The sequence below is a fragment of the Mandrillus leucophaeus genome, unplaced genomic scaffold (genome assembly GCF_000951045.1).
Source record: "Mandrillus leucophaeus isolate KB7577 unplaced genomic scaffold, Mleu.le_1.0 Scaffold436, whole genome shotgun sequence".
In the NCBI taxonomy this organism is placed as follows: domain Eukaryota; kingdom Metazoa; phylum Chordata; class Mammalia; order Primates; family Cercopithecidae; genus Mandrillus; species Mandrillus leucophaeus.
The window spans coordinates 419,082-433,987 of NW_012104654.1; the positions used below are offsets into that span (position 1 = coordinate 419,082).

At 38.5% G+C, this 14,906-nt stretch overlaps 1 protein-coding gene across 1 annotated transcript in view; it reads left to right on the forward strand.

Annotated features, from left to right (window-relative positions):
• The window catches only part of ADAM23 (ADAM metallopeptidase domain 23), a gene marked incomplete at its 5' end in the record, with an annotated part of 173,423 nt that overhangs the window by 21,140 nt on the left and 137,377 nt on the right, over positions 1 to 14,906 (forward strand). The window lies entirely within an intron of this gene.

Genomic DNA, 14,906 nt, shown 5'->3' on the forward strand with positions numbered 1-14,906 from the left:
CTTAATCAAGTATTAATAACATTATATTTTCTCTAATTGTGACTAACTGAATATTGCCGAGATATAGTTATTTGCTTATTTCAGGTAATTAAAAACATCATCTGAAATAACTGTAATTGAAAGAATATAAAATTGTAAAAATTGCTCTGTTTGTTTTTTATTCTTTGGCACTATTACAGTATTTTGAAGCGTTGTGAATTTTTTAAAAATTCAAGAAAAGTCTCCTTGCTGTCATTTGATGACTTAAGTAGCAGCCCAGAGAACAGATGTAGGAATGAAGTGATTTATACAATGCTTCAGAATCTTTTTGTTCCTGAATTTCACAATATAAACTTCATGAAATTGGTAAGAGATTTTGAGAAACCCTACATTATTTAGTAGGATGTGGGATATACTTTTATTTCTGTGACTTTAAATGAGGCCTCTAAGATGGGAAATATAGTTAGTAAATAAAAATAATTAAGTTTATGCCTCTAAAAATTCCTAAAATGAAATACTGTATATGACAATGTATATGATGATGTATGCCTAAAAGTAGTGACATGTTTGAAATATTAGAAGCAGTAGAGATATTATGACTTCCACAATATGGAAATGGACTTTTAGAAAATCAAAGATAAACATTATGTTGTTTCTTAGGAATGTTTAAGATATATACATTCATGCATGTGATCCATGTGGTTTGCTAGGGAGCTGCGTCTTCATTTGCTGATCATTCTTTTGAAATTTTAACATGTATATATAAGACATGAAAGTGACGCTCTTGGACTTGAATTCTTTTTGGGAAGCTTATAGTGCATAGTATCTCTTAGTTTTCAAAGTGACACTGTTCTAATTGAAAATGCTGATTTTAAAACCCAATGAGTATATTGCTTTACAATTGACTTCTGTAATTTTTTTTCTGTTATCTTAGGTTTCATATTTAAACTCTAGCTCTGTCAGATAGTAAGTTATCCATGGAATTATATACCCTCCTTTGTTCATTTACTAGAATTTTTTTGTCCCCAGTATGCCCTCATTTATTGACTCATTCATATGCCTACTCATTTACTCACTTGTCCATTACTTCGAAATTTAATCACTCAGTAAACATTAAAGGATATATCTTTAATTAGTGTATTAGTCTGTTCTCAAATTTCTATAAAGAAATACCTGAGACTGGGTAATGTGTAAAGAAAAGAGGTTTAATTGGCTCATGGCTATCCACACTTTTCAACAACTAAGTCTCATGACAACTCACTACTGCGATGACAGCTCCAAGGGGGATGGCTCTGCAGGCTGTACAGAAGGCATGGCAGCATCTGCTTCTGGGGAGGCCTCAGGAAACATTTACTCATGGCGGAAGGCAAAGCGGAAGCAGGTGTCTTACATAGCAGGAGTAGGACCAAGAGAGGGGGGAAATGAGACACACTCTTAAACAGCCAGCTGTCATGAGAACTCGCTATTGTAACAACAACTCCAAGGGATTCGAGTGTTAAACCATGGGAAACAACTTACATGATCAAATCACCTCCCACCAGTCCCCACCTTCGACACTGGAGATTATAAATGAACATGAGATTTAGGTGGGGACACAGATCCAAATCATAAAATTCCACCCTTGCTCCTCCCAAATCTCATGTCGTTTTCACATTGCAAAATCCAATCGTGCCTTCTCAACAGTCCCCCAGAGTCTTAACTCATTCCAGCATTAACTCAAAAGTCCAAAGTCCAAAGTCTTTTCTGAGATAAGGCTAGTACCTTCTGCCTATGCACCTATAAAATCAAAACCAAGTTAGTTACTCCCAAATTACAATAGAGATACAGGCATTTGGTAAATACTTCCATTCCAAAAGGGAGAAATCAACCCAAAGGAAAGGGCTTATAGGCCCCATGCAAGTCTGAAACCCACCTAAGCAGTCATTAAACCTTAAAATTCTAAAATAATCTTTTTTGACTCCATGTCTCACATGCAGGGCACACTGTTGTGAGGTGTGGCTACCAAGGCCTTGGCAGCCCTGCCTCTGTGGCTTTGCAGGGTTCAGCCCCCAAGGCTGCTCTTAAGGGCTGGCACTGAGTGCCTGTGGCTTTGCAGGCACAGGGTGCAAGCTGCTGGTGTATGTACGATTTTGACATCTTCAGGATGGTGAAGGTGTCCTGCTCACAGCTCAACTAGGCAGTACGCCAGTGGGGACTCTGTGTGGAGGCTCCACCCCACATTTCCCCTCTGTGCTGCCCTATCAGAGGTTCTCCATGAGGGCTCCGCCCCTGAAGCAGGCTTCTGCCTGTACATCCAGGCTTTTCCATATATCCCCTTGAAATCTAGGCAGAGGTTCCCAAGCCTCAACTCTTGTACTCTGTGCACCTGCAGGCTTAATGCCACATGGAAACTGCCAAGGTTCATGGCTTGCACCCTCTGAAGCAGTGGCCTGAGCTGTACCTGGGCCTCTTTTAACCATGACTGGCCAGAGCTAGAGTGCCTAGGAAGCAGGGAGCAGTGTCCCGAGGCAGACAGCAGGGCCCTGGGCTTGGCCAATGAAACAATTCTTCCCTCCTAGGCCTCTGGGCCTGTGATGGGCTGCTGTGAGAATCTCTAAAATGCCTTGAAGGCTTTTTTTTCCCCATTGTCTTGGCTATCAGCACTTGACTCCTTTTTACTTATGCAAATTTCTGCAGTCTGCTTGAATTCTTCTCCTGAAAATGGGCTTTTCTTTTTTCACCACGTGGCCAGGCTGCAAATTTTCCAGACCTTTATGTTCTGCCTCTCTTTTAAACCTAAGTTCGAGTTTCAGTTCATTTCTTGACTTACGCATATGAGCATAGATTGTTTGAAGCAGCCACATCTTGAACACCGCTGCTTAAAAATTTCTTCTACTAGATATCCTAAATGTCTCTCTCAAGTTCAAAGTTCCATTTATCCCTGGGGCAGGGGCATAGTCCAGCCAAGCTCTTTGCCAAGGTGTAACAAAAGTGACCTTTTCTCTAGTTCCCAATAAGTTCCTCTTCTCCATCTGAGTCCTCATCAGCCTGGCCATCTCTGTTCGTGTCACTATGAGCACTTTGGTCATAATCGTTCAACTAGTCTGTAGGAAGTTCCAAATGTTCCTCCATCTTCCTGTCTTCTTCTGAGCCCTCCAAACTTTTCCAGCCTCTGCCTGTTACCCAGTTCCATGGCTGCTTCCACATTTTCAAATATCTTTATAGCAATACTTCACTCTTGGTACCAATTTTCTGTATTAGTCCATTCTCACATTGCAATAAAAAAATACCTGAGACTAGTTGATTGATAAAGAAAAGAGGTTTAATTGCCTCATGGTTCTGTAGGCTGTACAGGAACCATGACAGCATCTGCTTCTGGAGAGGCCTCAGGGAGCTTTTACCCATGGTGGAAGGCAATGTGGGAGCAGGCATTCACATGGCCAGAACAGGAGAAAGAGAGAGGGGAGGAGGTGCTACACACTTTTAAACAACCAAATCTCATGACAGCTCACTACCATGATGACACCTCCAAGGGGTATGGTGTTAAACCACGAGAAACCGTCCTCCTGATCAAAATCCTCATGATCACCCCCTACTAGACCCCACCTCCAACATTGGGGATTACAACTGAACATGAGAATTGGGTGGGGACACAGGTCCAAACCATATCAATTAGCTTAAAGGATTTATTCTTTATATTTAACTGCCTATTCCACAACTCCACTTGGGCATATAATGTGCATATCAAGCTTAGATTCAGAGTCCTGAATTCCTACCACCACCTTCTTCTCCTGCAATCTTCCCCATCTTAATAAATTGCTTGCTCCTTCTGGTTACTCAGGCCAGACATTTTAGAGTTTTCTTGTCACCTCTATTTCATTTATAATCCACGTCTAATCTGTAAGTGAGTCCTACTGACTTTGCCTTCACTATCTTCCCAGAATCTGACCAAGTCTCATCAACTCCACTGTTATTCCCCAAGTCAAACACCTATCACCTCCTACCTGGATTATTATTGCAACAGCCTCTTAAGCCACTCTGCTCCTCCCTTGCCCCCTGACCACTTTAGTGCATTGTCCACACAGTAGCTTCTGGTGAACTTTAAAAAATGGAAACCTGATCGTATCATTCCTCACTCAGAATTCTCAGCACATTACTATTTTATTCAGAATAAAAGGTGAAGTTCTTACAGTGGCCCACAAGGTGCTACACAACTGACCCCTTACTGGTTCTGTGACTGTTGCCTGCACAACTCCTCTAGTCTCCCTCCACTTGACCCACACTGGCCTTTTTATTGTTATTCTTTGAATAGACCAAGTGTGTCTCTGCCTCAGGGCTTTTACAACTAGCTGTTCCCTCTGCCTGGGATTCTCTTTCCTTAGGTATTTACCTGACTTGTACCTTCACCTAGTCTTTGCTCAGATATCACCTCTTCAAAGACTCCTTCTTTGACCATCCTATTTTTTTGTTCTGCAAACTCCCTAACTTGTTTTGACTCTTATCTACTTTAATCTTTTTACCTGTATCACTCATCATTATCTAACTTACTTTATATTTACTTGTTGGTCGTATTAGCCATCCCCCGCAAAACACATACCCTAAAACGTAAACCCTGGCAGGCCAGGGCTTCTGCTTGCAATGTGGTAGACACACATGATTATTTGCTTAATGAGTAAATGATATCATGTATGATGTAGAAGCCAACAAGGCAATATGTAATCTGAGGAAATAGACATACTCCTCAGATACATAATAGATATATTTTATTTTTATTTTGTATGTCTTCAAGGCTCCATACAATTTCTAGGTTCACATTTAGAAACAAAAATGGAGTTTTAATAGGCCTAAAACATTACATGGACATGGTGAGACCTGTCATTTGTGTACGAAAATAGGAGATTCTGCATAGTGGTCAGTATTCTAAATGTTAGTTTTAAAAATTGTGCAAATACAGGTTGAGTGGTTGATATTTTCCAGAGCTCTGTGGAAGTTCAATATTAGAGAACATGAGGTCGCCTATGAATATTAGCTTTTCTACATCTAGCTTTGGGTAAAGTATGTGTACTACAAATACTTGTTTTGAGTAAAATTGTGAAACAGGACAATTGTGGGCCTCTATGTCAAGGAACAGGCCTTAATCATGTTACTTAGGAAGTCTACTGGCACCTGCATTTTTGTAAAATGGAGAAATCCATTTTTGGCATGACTCCCAATTTGAAAGTTACTCTTTTCATCCAAAGGGGTAGAATGCAATCCATCCATAGTCATAGACAAGGTCAGAATTCAGTGCAAAGGACAGAGCCAGACATGGCTAAGGACTGGAGAACACTGAACTTTTCCTAATCTGTAGTTGTAGTTCTCTGTAGATAAAAGGGATCTCTGCCCCAGTAATATGCAACTTGCCGAGGGTTGTCAAGGAAAGCAAAGACCACTTAGGAATATCATTGTCAAACAGCTGTATATTTAACATGAACTTTGAGCAATCTCATAAGCAGAGCCTGAAAAATTCTACAGATGGAAATATCAGCTCTGGTATAGAGATCCCAACACAAATCACTGGGTAGAAACAGTATGAAACCTACCGGCAAGGATCAGTGAATCGAGGTATGTCAAGAGAAGAGAGCTCTGGCCTGAACAGATCTGCTCAGCCTTCTTTGATTACACGTTTTCAGTAATTTATTGATGAGGGAGAATTGGAGGTTAATATTTGAATCTACTCTATATCATTTATGGTTTGCTAGATACAACAATGCTCAAATGAGCTGTATAATTACTATACCATAATTTTCATTTTGTATTTCAGAATTACTCATTCTTAACTAATCCTTATGTAGTCATCATAAAGACCCAAGTTAAAGAACCTTCTGTTGCCTTAGATTGATATTTGCATTGACATGAGTCCACTGGGCTGTTCCAGTCAAAATTTCAAGGACCAGAGTAGGCAGTCCAGGGAAGTAGGACTCTTTAGGAGGGTTGCCTCACATGAGGCTTTTTTTTTCTTTTAGAATAGTATTCACATTATGTAAGCAAATTAAAAAAAAAAACTGCCATGTAATGAGTCACAGACACTAAGCATGGTGCTTGGTGTCTTGCTTTCCAGAATCTATATTTTATTTCCATTCTTTTATTTAAATTATTTAGTGGGTGTTCAATAATTCTGGCTAGAAAGACAAAGTATGTTCTTGCTTTATGACACAAGTGTTAGCAGAGAGAGAAGTGTTCCTTGGAGTTCTGCAGTTTGGTGATGTAGGAATTGACGAGGAAAAAGAACAAAGGTGAATCACACCTCAGCTACTAGATTAATGCACCACATTAAATGTTACTATTCAGGAAGGCAGCCGAAAGAAACCGCTTCCATGGTAACTGTTGTCATAGCTGTATTTTTACTCATCTCTCAAAAAATATATGAAAGTGAAATAATACTGCTGTAGTGATACTTGTGCTGCTTTACCCATTTTAAATAGCAAGTGCTCCAAAGGCTTGTAATTCAGTCTTTCTCCTTAGTTGGCATTGCCAGTTAATATCCAGCAAACATTAATCACTAACGGTAAATGTATAGAAGACATTTCATATACCTGTCCAAGGATGCTTTGTCAGTGAAAGTGTGTTGTTACAAAGTCCTCCAGGATTGCTGAATAATCACTAGGGAAAATCTTAGTTTGACCTTCCCCACACCCACCATAAGATTAAATGTACCTTCTCTTCTTTGGCTGGCCATGAAGATTTTAAAAAGAAATATTTAGTGTGGCTAATGTGATTCACTGGAATACGTATTTAGATTACCAGTGCCTACTTCCTCTTTCTCTTCAGCATCCATCTTTTGTATATTTAAGAGTACCTTGGCCGGGCGCAGTGGCTCACACCTGTAATCCCAGTACTTTGGGAGGCCGAGACAGGTGGATCACTTGAGGTCAGGAGTTCAAGACTAGCCTGGCCAATATGGTGAAACCCTGTCTTTACTAGAAAAAAAAAATAACAAAAATTAGCTGGGTGTATTGGCACACACCTGTAGTCCCAGCTACTTGGGAGGCTCAGGCATGAGAATCGCTTGAACCCGGGAGGTGGAGGTTGCAGTGCTGAGATCATGTCACTGCACTCCAGCCTGGATGACAAAGAGAGACTCCATCTCAGAAAAAAAAAAAAAAAAAAAAGGAGTACCTCAAACTGAGGTACATAAGAAAAGAGAGGAAGATGAATTTGGAATCTCTTTAAGACTGATTTATTTAGAAAAGAGCTCTTGTATAAGATTTGGTCAGAAGTTAAAATTCACAAATCCATAAATCCAAGCTTTCCTTTTTTCTGTCTCATCAGATTGCATAATCGAATATTGGCTAGGTTTCTTTTACGGTAGACGTTCCATCTTTTTCGGCTAGGTTGGCACAGAGAACAAAGATAAACAGTGATCTGCTTCCGTTAGTGGGAGATGTTCACCGTGGGTTGTGAGAAGAGTGTATTTTGTTGATGCTTTGGTCTTGTTTCTGTAATAGCCTTCAAAGGGTATGACTTAAGCTTCCTAATTTAGGACCAAAAGATAGATTGATTAACAAAATACATTAGCATTTTTGGGCATGTATGTCCTCCCCCTACTTGTCATTCTTGTGAAATTCTTTATTTTATGATAAACTGTCATGTTTAACTCACACCACAATCCACATTGCAGTGTAACAGCCCAGAATGGAAGGCATCCTGTGTTTTACTTTAAAAGCATGTTTCTTAAGCATTTATTTGTTAGCAAATACTTATTAACACTTTATAATTTCGTTCTATTAAATAAATCCTGAAAGAGCTGTCTGAATTCTATCTTTAAATGAGGAGAAAGTCTTCCTCATAAGCCATTCTCAGCTGTCCCCAGCCCCCAGCAGACTCACTCCACAAATTCAAATACACTTGTTACCCTTACTCCAAATTTAGTAATTAATCATGCTTATATTGTATGTGGTAGCTTTACAAATAATATTTATGCCAGGTGTGGTGGCTCACACCTGTAATCCCAGCATTTTGGGAGGCTAAGATGGGGGGATTGCTTGAGGCCAGGAGTTCAAGACCAGCTGGGGCAACACAGTGAGACCTATCTCTAAAATAATAATAACAATAACGATTCTTATTATTTAATTGACATATTTTTCACTCTTTGCAGTTACTCATTTTATTTCCTTAACCATATTATAATCTTTTCGATTTAAGTGTTAATTCTCGGCCAGGCACGGTAGCTCACACCTGGAATCCCAGCACTTTTTGGGAGATCAAGGGGGGTGAATTATTGAGCCTACGAGTTTGTGACAGCCTGGACAACATGGTGAGACCCCATCTCTATAAAAAATAAATAAAAATATTAGCTGGGAATGGTGGCACATGCCTGTGGTCCCATCTATTTGGGAGGCTGAGGTGGGAGGATTGGTTCAGCTAGGAGGTCAAGGCTGCAGTGAGTTGCGATTGCACCACTGCACGCCAGCTTGGGCAACAGAGCGAGACCCTGTCTCAAAAAAAAACAAAAACAAACAAACAAAAACAAAACTAACTCTCCTATACATCTGCTCTAGTATCTTACATAAGTTCGGTATTTAATACAGATTTGTTGATGGTAAGCCCATAATACTATCAATTGGAACATGGTAGAAGAAAACATGATAATATTTTTCTCCTTCAAAGTACCTATTTAAATGCATCGTGGCAAGAATGTTCAGCAAATTACCCTAATTTGCAGTACTGCCTTCATGTAACATTTGCAGCTGTTTCACTTCTCAGGAAAATGATTCATATTATTTTGAAGACATGACAACTTGAACAAGGTCAAAGCATAATACATAATGATAATTAGCAATAAAAGTATAAAGTTTGCAAATTTTGCTGAGTATAAATGCACATTGGAATTTGCTAGATGGTGGCTAACTATCCTGGGAGGGAACTTTAGGGTGGAGTTGATTGATACTCTTCCAAAATGTTACTATATTCTTTTTTCTCTTTTTCCTAATTTACTGTCTCCTTCCTAAATGATTGAGCTCTTTCAATGTGGCTGAGCTACATTGGCCACATTATTATTACTGCTATTTTCTTTGAGACTGGGTCTCGTTCTGTCACCCAGACTGAAGTGCAGTGGCATGATCTTGGCTCACTGCAGCCTCAAACACCTGGGCTCAGGTGATTCTCCTGCCCCAGCCTCCTGAGTAGCTGGGACTAGAGGCATGAACCACCACGCCTGGCTAATTTTTGTACTTTTTTGTAGAGACAGGGTTTCACCATGTTGCCTAACCTGGTCTCAAACTCCTGGTTTCAAGCGATCCTCCTGCCTTGGCCTCCCAAAGTGTTGAGATTATGGTGTGAGCCACTGAGCCCAGCTGTCAGTTGCATTATTGTATTATTTAATCCTCGCAAATATCATGTCGTTAAGCTGCTATTATTTGTATTTTAATGACCAGAAAACATTGAGGCTTGCGGATGTAAGGACTTCTGGCATAAATATGGCACTTCTTTGTCATTTAACTAAAACTGACACCTCATATTTCTTCCTTTGATGTGTGACTTTGGACAATAACATTACTTAATCTATCTGTGCCCTTTAAAAATGCTTCTCTTCTATAAAAGGGTAATACAAATGTCTGCTCTACCAACTGCATGGGGTGCTGTGTTCTAGATAGACATGACAGTACTTTGAGATGATTAAAATATAAGAAATATGAGGCATTATTATTTTTATCCTAACACAAACCTGTGCAATCACCAATGTATCAATTTAGAATGAGGGATTAGAACCAAATTATAATTAAACATGGTCTGTTGATATTTTCTTTTGGACTTCAAAACTTTTAAGATATATTTACATTTTGGATTTTTGCATTATACAGAAAAAAGATCCACAAGCTGGACTTTTATGTTTCTCCAGCTACAGTATAGGTCCAAACTAATCCTCTTTAGAAGAACCTCTGTGATTAAAAAAAAGTGACTTCTTTTCCTCAAACTTATTTCAATTTAAAGTTGACATTTTCTTCTCATTGATATTTAATTATCTGGAGTGCTGGATTCTGTGCCTACTGTTTTCATATAAAAAGAAAAACATACCAAACAGCCATGCTGATGAAAGTCTTCCTGGTGAAGTGGACTCTTGTCCTCAGCAGCTCAACCCATGATGACAAAGGCGGGGTCCCTCTAGCATCAGATTAGCGAGTTTTCCTCCTCCCATCTTGTTAGTTGGTGAATTTTCAAATCTGTCTTCTCTGAAACATTATAAAATGTCCTGAATTTCAAAAAAAGATGATTTTTATATTCTCTGACCTTTCTCCACCATATTTCTAGATAATGGAGTAGAAACTCTTGAAGGGTCTATTGAAAAACTGTAAAGGTAAGGGAAAGAACCATATGCAACAAGATAAAGAAAATAAAACACTTCCTGAAAAGGTTGTGGTTACACACACACACTTACACACCTGCCACACATATACAGTGTAGATGGTATATTCAGTGTTTTAACAGACATAGAATAAATGTTGTTTTTTCTATGTTAGAATAAACAGAAGACAGGCATCTGCTTACTGCCTTTTGCTCTCTCTAATGTCCTGTTTCCTGAAGCCCAGACCTGTAGCCCTCTTCTTTACGAACTCGAGTGTCAGTCATTCCATTGGTGTTTGCTCAGGCCTGCTTGATACCCTTAAGGGCTTCTTACCTCTGTTTGTAAAACGTTTTCTTGTCTATTGATATTCTTCTTTTGGCCATGTTTCCTTCATTACTTAAATGAATATCTCCCTAAATAAACTTAGTATATCTTAAGATCAGGAAACCACTTCAAAATGCTATTATGTTTTCCACACCACCCGTAGTTTAGAGCAGGGGTCCCCACCTTCCAGGTCACAGAGTGTTAACAGTCTGTGGCTAGTTTGGAACCGGGCCACACAGCAGGAGGTGAGTGGCGGGTGAGTGAGCATTATTGCCTGAGCTCCACCTTCTGTCAGATCAGCAGTGGCATTAGATTCTCATAGGAGCACGATCCCTATTGTGAACTGCGTGTGCGATGGATCTAGGTTGCATACTCCTTATGAGAATCTAATGCCTGATGATCTAAGGTGGAACAGTTTCATCCTGAAACCATCCCTCACTCCACCCCATCCATGGAAAAATTATCTTCCATGAAACTGGACCCTGGTGTCAAAAAGGTTGGGGACCACTGGTTTAGAGCATACTAAAGTAAAATATATGTCTCAGAAGATGTGATCATCCATAGCATAGACACCCAGTTACCCAAGTTGTTCATTTTCTACTAAATTTTATAGTTTAGTAGAAATTCAGCCTTATAATATTTTTTGAGTTCTGGGAAAGTGTTATTTCCCATTTTCAGTTCCAGTTATGGGTATGCTCTACAAAACTCACAAATTCTTGCCAAATAGTGAAGAACACTGTTTGAACACCTATTATGTGTGAAACATAGTTGCATGAAAACATGTATATCCTGCACATGGCTGCTTTTTATTTTTATGATTAGATATAGAATTATTTTTCTTCTTGTTTTTATGTCTATATTAGCTACTCTAGAATATAAGTCCCAAGAAAACATAGCCTATTTAATGCACCCTACACAGAGCTGGGCATGGATGATTGCTTAATGTCATAACATCGCTTGATGATAAGGCGCAAAACAAGTCTTAGCTGAAGAACCCAACAGCCTTCTTGAAGTCATTTAATATTATACCATTAGATGCCATCTACTAGAAAGAAAAAATACAAACAAAAGCACATTACGAAGACGTGTAAATTGTTCTCCAGTGAAGGAGGTTTGTGTATATAATTGAGTTTAATTGTTTTTGTTTTTAGAGCTCCTGTAATTTCCCTGTGCCAGATTCTGAGTTAAAAGAAAAATACTAAAGTGGTTAGGCAACAGCTGTTCTCAGTCCTTCAGGGTGGTAATTCTGAGCCCAGGGACGTGCTCATTCTTGTTGTGAAATGATGTTCTTTGTCTATAAAACCCTGCATTCTTCCACAGTGCTATTACAGTGAATGTCCTTATAAAAGCAAGGCTGTTTAACAGATATCCCGAAAGAGAAAACAACTGATTTTGACCTAATATGTGGTTCATGAACTCTTCTCTGAAGCATTCCTAGGATCTGATTTTGTATTACTGAACACATTTCTAAACCTCACTGCATAGTTCCTTTGTAAAAGAAGAACAATACTGTAGGTAGTATTTGTATTTTTAGTAGATTTCAGTGATGCTGGTCAGTTAATTAACTCTAAAATCTGTTAAATCAACCAAAAATGATATGACTGTATATTATAAGACTTTGTACTCATCCCAGCCATTCTTCTAACTTTTCTACCATTTGGAAGAAGCAAGCCAATATTCTGTAAAAAAAAAAAAAAAAAAAAAATATATATATATATATATATATATATAAAACAACAATGTGGTTTATAAAATAATGATGAGAACTCACTTTACATGGTTTGAAAACATATTTTAAATGGGCATATATAAAAACTGTATAATATTTTGTTAAAGAAAAAGTGACAAATTGAAATGGAATACATAGCATCCAGAAGTTAAACACTATTTTAATTGTGCCTAAGACAATTAAATAAAATGATAGGGAAAAGTAACACTTGTCAGGTATTTATTTTGGTATAGAGAAGAATCTGTACTGTATAGACACTTGTAGAATGTATAGCAATGGAAAGAGAAACAGTATGTAAGAAAACTAACATACATCAGTATATTTAAATGACTTAAAATGGATATAAATATATTAGATGAAACTAATTCCATTTGATACATTCACAAAGAAGATGAATATGGTGAGGAAATCTTAAATCATTTTATAGAAAATGTGCTTCCTCTTAGAATTAAAATATTAAAACATTCTTACAGATAAAGGTAATAAAATCAAATTCTTTTTTTTTCCAGTGGATAAACAGATATTTTGTTGCTGGCATAATAAATTGCTTCAGTTCTAGAGAGTAATCTGTTAAGATGTTTAAATCATGGTGGTGATGATGATGATGATGATGATAATGATGATGGCATGTGCCAGAAATGGTGCTGAGTGAGCTTGAGGGAATGGTCATTTAGGGGAAGGCTCATTGTCTTGGCCACATGTTCTTGTTTGTGATCATAAATGTCACTGATCATGTCACGTGAAGCTTGCCGGTCTCCATCCCACCTTTTCAGATTCATTGTTTGACATTTCATCTGAAAACCATTTTCCTACAGGCCATATTCATTTTTAAAAAATTTAAAAAGCCTATTTTTCTCACGTTCATTTTGACTCGATTTTTGTAAATGTTCTCCTCCCTGCCCCGAGTGTCTTTTCTTTCCCTGACACGTGGATTCTTATTCATCTTTTGAGTTTTTGTTCAAATAGCACCTTGTCAGTGGATCCTTTCTGTACCCCTCTGTGCCTGGGTGGGGTTCAGCTGTGGTCCCTGTCCTGTGGCCCATTAGGCAAGCTGAGGCTGACAGTTCTACCTGCCCCTCTGGAGACCATCACTTCTTTGAGGGCAGAAGCTGTGTCCCAGCTATCTTTACATGCAAAGCAGGACTTAATATGTTTGTGTGGAATGATTGAATGCAAAAGCAAAGGAAAACCCAGTATGATTGACTAGCTCTTTGATTAAATTCTATTAAACTGAAGCTAGTCACATTGACTTGGTATAAACCTATTTTAGCATTTATCAAATTGTATAACTCCTGCAGTTCTATAAAATGAAGGTACTACATTTACCACCAGATTACCTTATTTTGCAACAGAGTGTTGTCAGTGTTTGTACTTGTCGCATCACCTATTTGCTATGAAATAAGCTTTTTACTGGGTCACTGTCAAGTTCTTCTTAGTGTTTATAAAGATATTCAAGGAGGTATATTTAATGAACTCATCTCTACTATATAATATTCTTAAGAGAAACTATACTAAGGATTTATCTTATTCTTAGGAATTAAATTTTACATACTTAAAGCTTTTTGGATCCAGAGCTGAAAAATCTCTCCTTGTACAAATTATTCATCAATGTAAATATCTTTATGCAAAAATTAATGCTTCAAGGTACAGAATGAATTTAAAGACAGTGGATATTTGTATTGAATAGAGGTTCTGTTGTGGATAACAGAGACCACACTTGACAGAAGTTTCTTTCTTTCTCTCTCTCTCTCTCATAGTTGTATGGGTACAGGAAGCCCACAAGTATGGTGACCCTGTTCTAGAAGGTTGTTTGGAATTCAACTTGGCGTCCTATGGCATTAAGGATTTAGGAGCCTTCTTTCTCATTGTTTTGTATTTAAAATTTAATATTTGTTAGTTTCCTTTTTGCATTGTATGGATTATTATTGAGTGACTATCTGATTTGGCAATGTGCTTGACTGAAAGTATAAGTCATGGTTTATTTACAGTGTTTTATGGGTTTGGTATGACAAAAAGGTCTTGACAATGAATATTTGGTGAATTACTTGGAAGGTCAGATATGCTGGGGAAGAGTCATTAACCTAGACCGGTTTGCAAGACCCCTGTCATATGTGTTGTGGAGCTCACCACCTAGGGGAAGGATGGGAAAGGGAGAGACAGGGAGGAACAAATAAAGTGCTTCCAAAGCCCTGAGCGTGAAGATTGTGTGAAGGAAGACTTCCTTGTGTGAAGATTGTGTGAAGGAAGACTTCCTTCCACTGCAGGTGGGACGCCTTTGAAGGATTGGGAGAGTTTCAGTCATCAAAAATACAGGGGAAGGCAAAGAGGAGCATGGGGTAGCACTGGGGGAAAGGTGGGAATAGAAAGTACTGGGAGGGGGATGCTTGGTATGTTCATGCTGGCGTCCAGTTACCATGCATGGAGCACTTCACAGATGATTTGTAGCACCCACTGTGCCTTAGGAATGCAATTCTGGAGGAAGGACGTTTGTGAGTTAAAGGAAGTATGCTATAGGTGTTTCATTTAGCCTTGTTCTGATAGTGTGATAAAGGAGAGGTTTATGTTAGCTAA